This window comes from Macadamia integrifolia, chromosome 2 (genome assembly GCF_013358625.1).
Source record: "Macadamia integrifolia cultivar HAES 741 chromosome 2, SCU_Mint_v3, whole genome shotgun sequence".
NCBI classification, from domain to species: Eukaryota; Viridiplantae; Streptophyta; class Magnoliopsida; order Proteales; family Proteaceae; genus Macadamia; species Macadamia integrifolia.
Genome location: NC_056558.1, coordinates 28,438,035 through 28,444,750, shown reverse-complemented (window position 1 = coordinate 28,444,750; position 6,716 = coordinate 28,438,035). Strand labels below are relative to the sequence as shown.

General features: G+C 36.6%; 1 non-coding gene across 1 annotated transcript; it reads left to right on the top strand.

Annotated features, from left to right (window-relative positions):
• The first annotated feature begins 5,723 nt into the window (after positions 1–5,723).
• TRNAL-UAG lies at positions 5,724–5,803 on the top strand. Its single transcript has one exon. It is a non-coding gene; the product is annotated as a tRNA-Leu (tRNA).
• The last annotated feature ends 913 nt before the right edge of the window (positions 5,804–6,716 follow it).

Here is a 6,716-nt window from a genome sequence, read left to right as displayed (position 1 = left end):
TATTAGTTTTTTGTTGTTGATTTGTACTCTGGTTACTATCAGATTCTATTAGGTTTGGTTGTAGTTTTACATGTACACATAAGGACATCAATGTAAAAATTTTAGCTTTAGGGGGTTCAGTTTCTTATTGGGTTATTATCAGATTCGGTCTTGATCTTTATCTTGTTTGGTTTGTTTTTTGGTTTCAATTAGTCTGGTTTGATTTCGATTTCTACTGGTCAATGAAACTTCAACCCATAACCAAACCAATAAAGCTTCTCTACCATGTTAAATCGGTCGGTTTCGATCAATTAGGGCTCAACTTTGACACCCTTAATTGGAGCCATGTATTGGTTTCAAAGTTTCACTCCAAACTCCAAACTTCATTTAAAATTGGTTCAATAGTTTGCTCAATGGTTTGCCGTTAGGTCCCAAGTTATCAATGGACAAGAATCCCAATGGACTTATGGTTCTGAGTGGTTACAAGGAAAGGGAAAGGAAATTAAGAATAATATTTGAAGAATATATTTCACTTCCTTAGGAAATATTTTGGATTTCACTTGCAATCAAACAAATCCTATGGCAAATAATGGCAATATTCAATAGTGTGGTCGCTTTTCATATCCTCTCTTGTGGCACTAGAAGTACAACAAGCATCCAACGATTGTGAGTATCAGGGGAGTGCACCTGTGTGTTGGGCTGTGTACCCATGTTCTAACTTAGCATAGTCATGTTTTGGACTAGTGTGAAAAACATTCTAACTTGTTTGGCTTTTTTTTTTTCATTTTAAACTAATATATTATAGGAAAAATTACATGATTACCCATTTTTCGGTTTCGCTTTACAAAATTACCCACAAAAAGTTTTGGTAAACGAAAATACCCAAAATTAGGTTTGAATTTACAAAATTATCCACCCAAAGTTTTAGTTAACAAAAATATCCAAAATCAGGTTTGGGTTTACAAAACTACCCAAAATAGTGATTCTTCATCTTTCACACATAATCATGTATTTTTTTATGACTAAAACTTTGAGTGGGTAGTTTTGTAAACCCAAACTCAATTTTAGGTATTTTTGTTAACTTAAACTTTAAGTGAGTAATTTTGTAAAGGGAAACATAATTTTGGGTATTTTTGTTAACTGAAACTTTTTATGGGTAATTTTGTTAAGAGAAACCTAGAGGTGGGTAATCATATAATTTTCCCTATATTATATAGGGTGGACCAGTGGGAGGTTAGGGACTTGCTAGTTTTCTAGAGCTAGCGGTTCAACCAATAGGGGACTGAGATAGGAGGGGTAGGAGAGACTTTTCTTGGGGGGAGTAAAGACACATACACATCGCTAAGGGAGGGTGGCATCCTATAATATATATTGCCGAACACTATAGAACTCAGTACATATTACATCAGCGTACAAAAGGAGTTTCAAAATTTGGGAGGGATGAGAAGCAATGTTTAAATTAAAGCTCGAAAATCCAATATGGTGCCGATCTTATTTTCAATGGGATATTATAGTCGGAACCATGACCTCTTGGGAGCTACCATCTACCAGTAAGGCACCAACCAACAAAATAAGCAGTCATCTGAAGAGGTATCTACATTAGTGTTCGTATTTGAGGGGGTTCAAAAATTTTTCCTATGGACTGCACCTAAGACATGCTTCACCAACTATGGTGATCTCTCTCAAGTCTCGTGTGCTTGTATTAGTGTCGCTTACATTTGCACGTATTTTTCTTATTTTTGGATAGAGCTTTCTTGAGTTGCAAGGTGAATTGACTATATGTCCTCTTTTTTTCTTGTTTGAGATATTACTATATGTGGGAATCTATTTACCGTGGGTGTAAGAAAAACTTGATCCCTTATTTTTTTCTTGTTTGGGATATTACATATACGCTTTTCAAAGCTAGGGTCATTGTCTAACTATTAAGAAATCATTGATTATGTTTTTTATTACAACTTTATTCGACCCTCAAATGCCTAAATTATTTCATGTACATGTCGTTCACTCATTTATTGAAATAATGATTTTTATTGGATGATTGGCCATCTATTTGTAATAGTGGTCAAATTGATGGAAAAGCATGAAACTGATACTTATCGAAAAACTAAGGAGAAACGTAGAACAAATTGATGGTTTACGTGACATTGAAAATGACCAATTATAAAAAATTTTACTGTCATTTAAAAAAAAAATGTTATGTAAGACTTAGAAGGGCAAAAAAATTAAATTAAATGAAATTAAATGAAAAAAAAATTAATGAACACCAGTTTTTTCTTTCTTCTTTTCCAAAGGAAACTTGATTTAGTCTCAAACCATACAAATTGTGTGGTAGACTAAGAAATGGGATAGGCTTGGTAGCATCTCCTTCATAATTACTGTGGCACTTAGACAAGATGAAGTAGTGGTTGTGTCATAGAACCTAGAGAGACGATGTGGTAGCTGGTTGTAGTAAAAACGAATCACCAACTCAGAGACTACAAGAACTCATCTATACAACAATACTATAATAATCCACATATAGAGGGAGACTGTATCAACTTCTTAATTTGATTTCTACAACATAACAATAGAGGAAGATGTAGTAGCGAGTTTGTTTGTTTGTTTGTTTTTTTTTTTTTTTTTTTTTTTTTAACATAAGATATCAATTGAGTCGTGCCAAATTCATGACAACATAAGTGTTGCATCAGAGCTTGCAAACTTAATGTTCTCTGCGACAAGAGGTGGGGGGCTTGGCATCAAAATTGATATTCGGAAAGCTTACGATACCATATCCTAGAATTTTATTTTTCAGGTTCTTAGAAAGTTTGGTCTCTTTGATTGATAAGTGGACCAACTGGCTTCATCAGTTCCTGCTTTCGACTAAGATATTCATTCTGGTGAATGGTGGTCCTTAGGGCTACTTTGGGGTGGAACGCGGTCTGAGACAAGGAGATCCCATATCTCCTATGATGTTTATTATAGCAGAAGAAGCTCTCTAGAGGTTTGTCGAGAATGGTTTAGACTAAGGAGTTAAAGAAGATTCAGGGCCCTAGAGGTGTTGCCACTCAAGAGCACATCTTATTTGCTAATGATATATTCATATTCTTAAACGCCTCATTGAGATATGTTCGGTCTCTAAAAGCCTTCCTGATGAAGTGCCAAGAGTTTTCAGGTAAATGCATAAGCTTTGAAAAATGCAAGCTCTTCCTTGGAAGGATAGCCCCTGCTCGCAAACAAATGAAGCTGATACCCTTGGTATTCAATTTTGTAGCTTTCCGACTAAATACCTTGGTGTTGAGATTTTTAAGGGCAGAGGGAAGAAAGATGCTCTTCTTCCAGTGATGGATAAAGTGAAGGGGCATTTAGCGGGTTGGAAAGGAAATCTCTTATCTTTGGCAGTTAGGACGGAGCTGGTTAGATCGGTTATTGCAGGTATTCCTAACCATAGTTTTTCTATTTACTGGTGGCCATCCTCCCTTCTAGTGACTATGGAAAGGTGGATGATGAACTTCATTTAGTCAGGTGAGATTGATACTGCAAAGAAAATTACAGTAAAGTGGGACTCCCTGTGCAAGCCAAAGGACGAAGGAGGTTTAGGCATCAGAAGACTTAGAGACACCAATGAGGCTATGTTGTGTAAACGGGCATGGAGAATCAAGCATGAGAAATCAATGGCTAGCTCTTTCCTTAGAGCTCGATTTGTCAAGAAAGATGGTACATTTAGAAGAGGCAGCCTTTCTTCCTCCATAGCCTTGGGTGTTAAAAAGGTTTGCGATTTGTGGAAGACAATGAAAGGTGGATTATCGGCTCTGGTAATCTAGCAAATTTCTGGAAGGACAAATGGTGGGGACCCATGACGGTGCTTGAGGAAATTCAACCTTTGAATGTTCTAAATCTGAACCTCAATGCAAAGGTGAGGGATTTTATTTGTGATTGTAAATGGTCCCTTCCTTAGGTCAGCTCAGTGAAGTTGCTTAGTATTTTTGAAAAAATACAAAAAATCAAAATTCTTGCAAGTGAGATAGATGACATATGTTGCTAGTCTCTGTTGCCTCTAGGGTCCTTTAATACTTCCTCGGCTTGGGAAGGTATTAGAAGAACTGCAATCAAGGTACCATGGAAATCTTTAGTTTGGTGGAAAGGCCTTCCCCCTCGCTACTCTACTCTGGGATGGCGACTTGCTCATAGCAAAATTCCCACGATGAGCATGTTAGAAAGAAAGGAATCACTCTTGCCTCCAAATGTGTTCTATGTAATCAAGCCGAAGAAAGCATAGACCACATATTCCTCAAATGCTCGTTCGCGAGCTTGGTTTGGATCATATTTTTTGATTGTTTGGAGATAAGATGGCAGCAACACCAATCAATGGACAGTTTGATGAAGTGGTGGACGTCCAAGGTTAGAGGTATAAATCTCGAAACCCCCTGGATGATGGGATTTTCTATTATTGTAGCTAATATTTGGTGGGAAAGGAATAGAAGATGCCATGAAAATAAATTCAGGAAGGAAGCTCAAATTTTTTTAATCTCAACCGCCAGGAGATGGGCTTTTTCTTAGGCAAGTCGAAGGGGGAAGTGAAAAATCAGAATGATTTTGTATACTGCAGAAAACTGGGTCTGAAGGTGGAACCTCAAAGATACATTCCCCCTCTAGAGGTGCACTAGTATAAATCTCCGCTAAACTGGCTAAAGGTGAAAGTTGATGGGAGCTCTCTGGGGAATCCAAGCAGGGCAGGAGCAGGAGGAGTAGTTGAGAATAATGAAGGGCAGGTGTGTGATTCTTTCAATATTTTTTTGGGCATCAAACAGATCTATGAAGCCGAATTTGAGGCTGTCATGGAAAGAATTACCATGGCAAAAGATATGGGGGGGGGGAGAGGTCTGTGGATCGAATCAGACTCGGCAGCAGTTGTCTCTGCAATCCAGAAAAACCATATTCCGTGGTTCATCTCCAAAGATGGTTATCTATTCTTCCCTTTTTAGTCTCAATACCTTGGAGGATATCCCACTGCTTTCGCGAAGCTAACCCGATTGTAGACTTCTTAGCTAAGAAGGCTTCCAAATCTGGAGCCTCAGAATTTTCGGTGCCCTTTCTTAGACATGTAGTAGAATATTTAGAGAATGATGTTTTGGGCAGGCACAATTATAGATTTTTCTAGAGTGTGGCTTGCTCTCTCTACTGATGGCCATGCTGAAGGTGGGGAGTGAAAGTTGCTCTAGGGATTTCTGCTTGTCTAATTTCTTTTTGTTTTGATGTAATTTTTTCTTTCATTTAATAAAATTTCCTTCTAACGAAAAAAAAAAAAGATGTCCCTGTTGATGCAACCCACATTCTTCAGTCCTCAGTGTGATTCACAACTAAGGCTTCAAATTGATTTTAGTACTCCTCGACGCCGTTGAGACTTGAGATAGCTATAGCTTTGTAAGAGTGGCTGCTGGATTTTCATACTCTAAAAGCTCAAAATTTATTTATGATGCTCGGGTAAATTCTCTCCACCCAACTATAGCACCTAACTTCCCATCAAATGAAACTGTTATATGACTTCTCCACGGCTCCATCCTACTCACTTTCCCACTATTCGTACAAAATGTAAGTGAATAATATTTCAAACAAAAGCTACTAAAGAAAAACGGGGAACTAATAAAAATAAGTTTTTTTTTTTATAAAGTGCTTATAAAATAAGTTACGGAAGCAAGAGAGGAAGGAATTGGTGAGACTTGAGAATATGTGATTTTTTAAAATAACATCAAACATTTCACAACAGTGACAGTTTGGCCGAGTGGTCTAAGGCGCCAGATTTAGGCTCTGGTCCGAAAGGGCGTGGGTTCAAATCCCACAGCTGTCAAATTTAATAATTTTATCCTTTTTAAAATTTTATTATTATTATTATTTTTTTGGGAAAAAGATAGGTGTGCATAGAGAAAAAAATGGGCTCATGCCTAACATAAAAGGATCGATTACATAAACAAGTCAGTCACGGTGCAAAATCCTAAAGGGGGGAAGTCTGATCAGGCCTAACCAAAACCAACCTCACCCGGTAACATCCCTAGTTGAGTTGCTAGTTTTAGGTGGCTCACCTAATCTCTTCCTTTTTTCTCTTTTCTTTTTTTTTTTTTAAATTAAAAATATGAAGAAAAAAAATTAGGAGTAAAACAATATTGTGGTATACTAGAGAAATTGATAGGAAAGAAGTTCGAGATGGACCCAAAAAAATCATTTTGTAGTTATGATTTTTGTTTTATTATGTCTTTTATATTCCTTTTTTTCTAAGACCAAATTTTTCTACACCCAATTTCCATTCACCATGGGTGCTTTAAATGCATCTAAGGGGTATATTTATTTATTTTTAGAAAATATAGGGGTTTGTTAACCCTAGGATATGACATGTTGAACCTCAACACGTTGACGGAGGAAAACTTGGTTCAAAAGTTTTATATTTGCCCTTATATATATATATATATTGATATATTGGTATATTGATAGCTAGGCCCTAAGGAGAGTTAAACTTATGACCTCTTAATTTTGAAATGATAGTCTTTTTATAATAATTTATAAGGAGAAAGAACCTTACTAGTCAAGGGTAGGAAACACCAGCATGCATGACCAATGAAGACACATATAGAAACATCTTTAATGCACGAGACAGGGGTAACATGATCTTTTCACTTTCACCTATATCAGGGCATATAAAACACTAGAATAGCACAAGATTCTATTTTCCCTTAATTTATATTACATAGCATTATTATTATTTTATT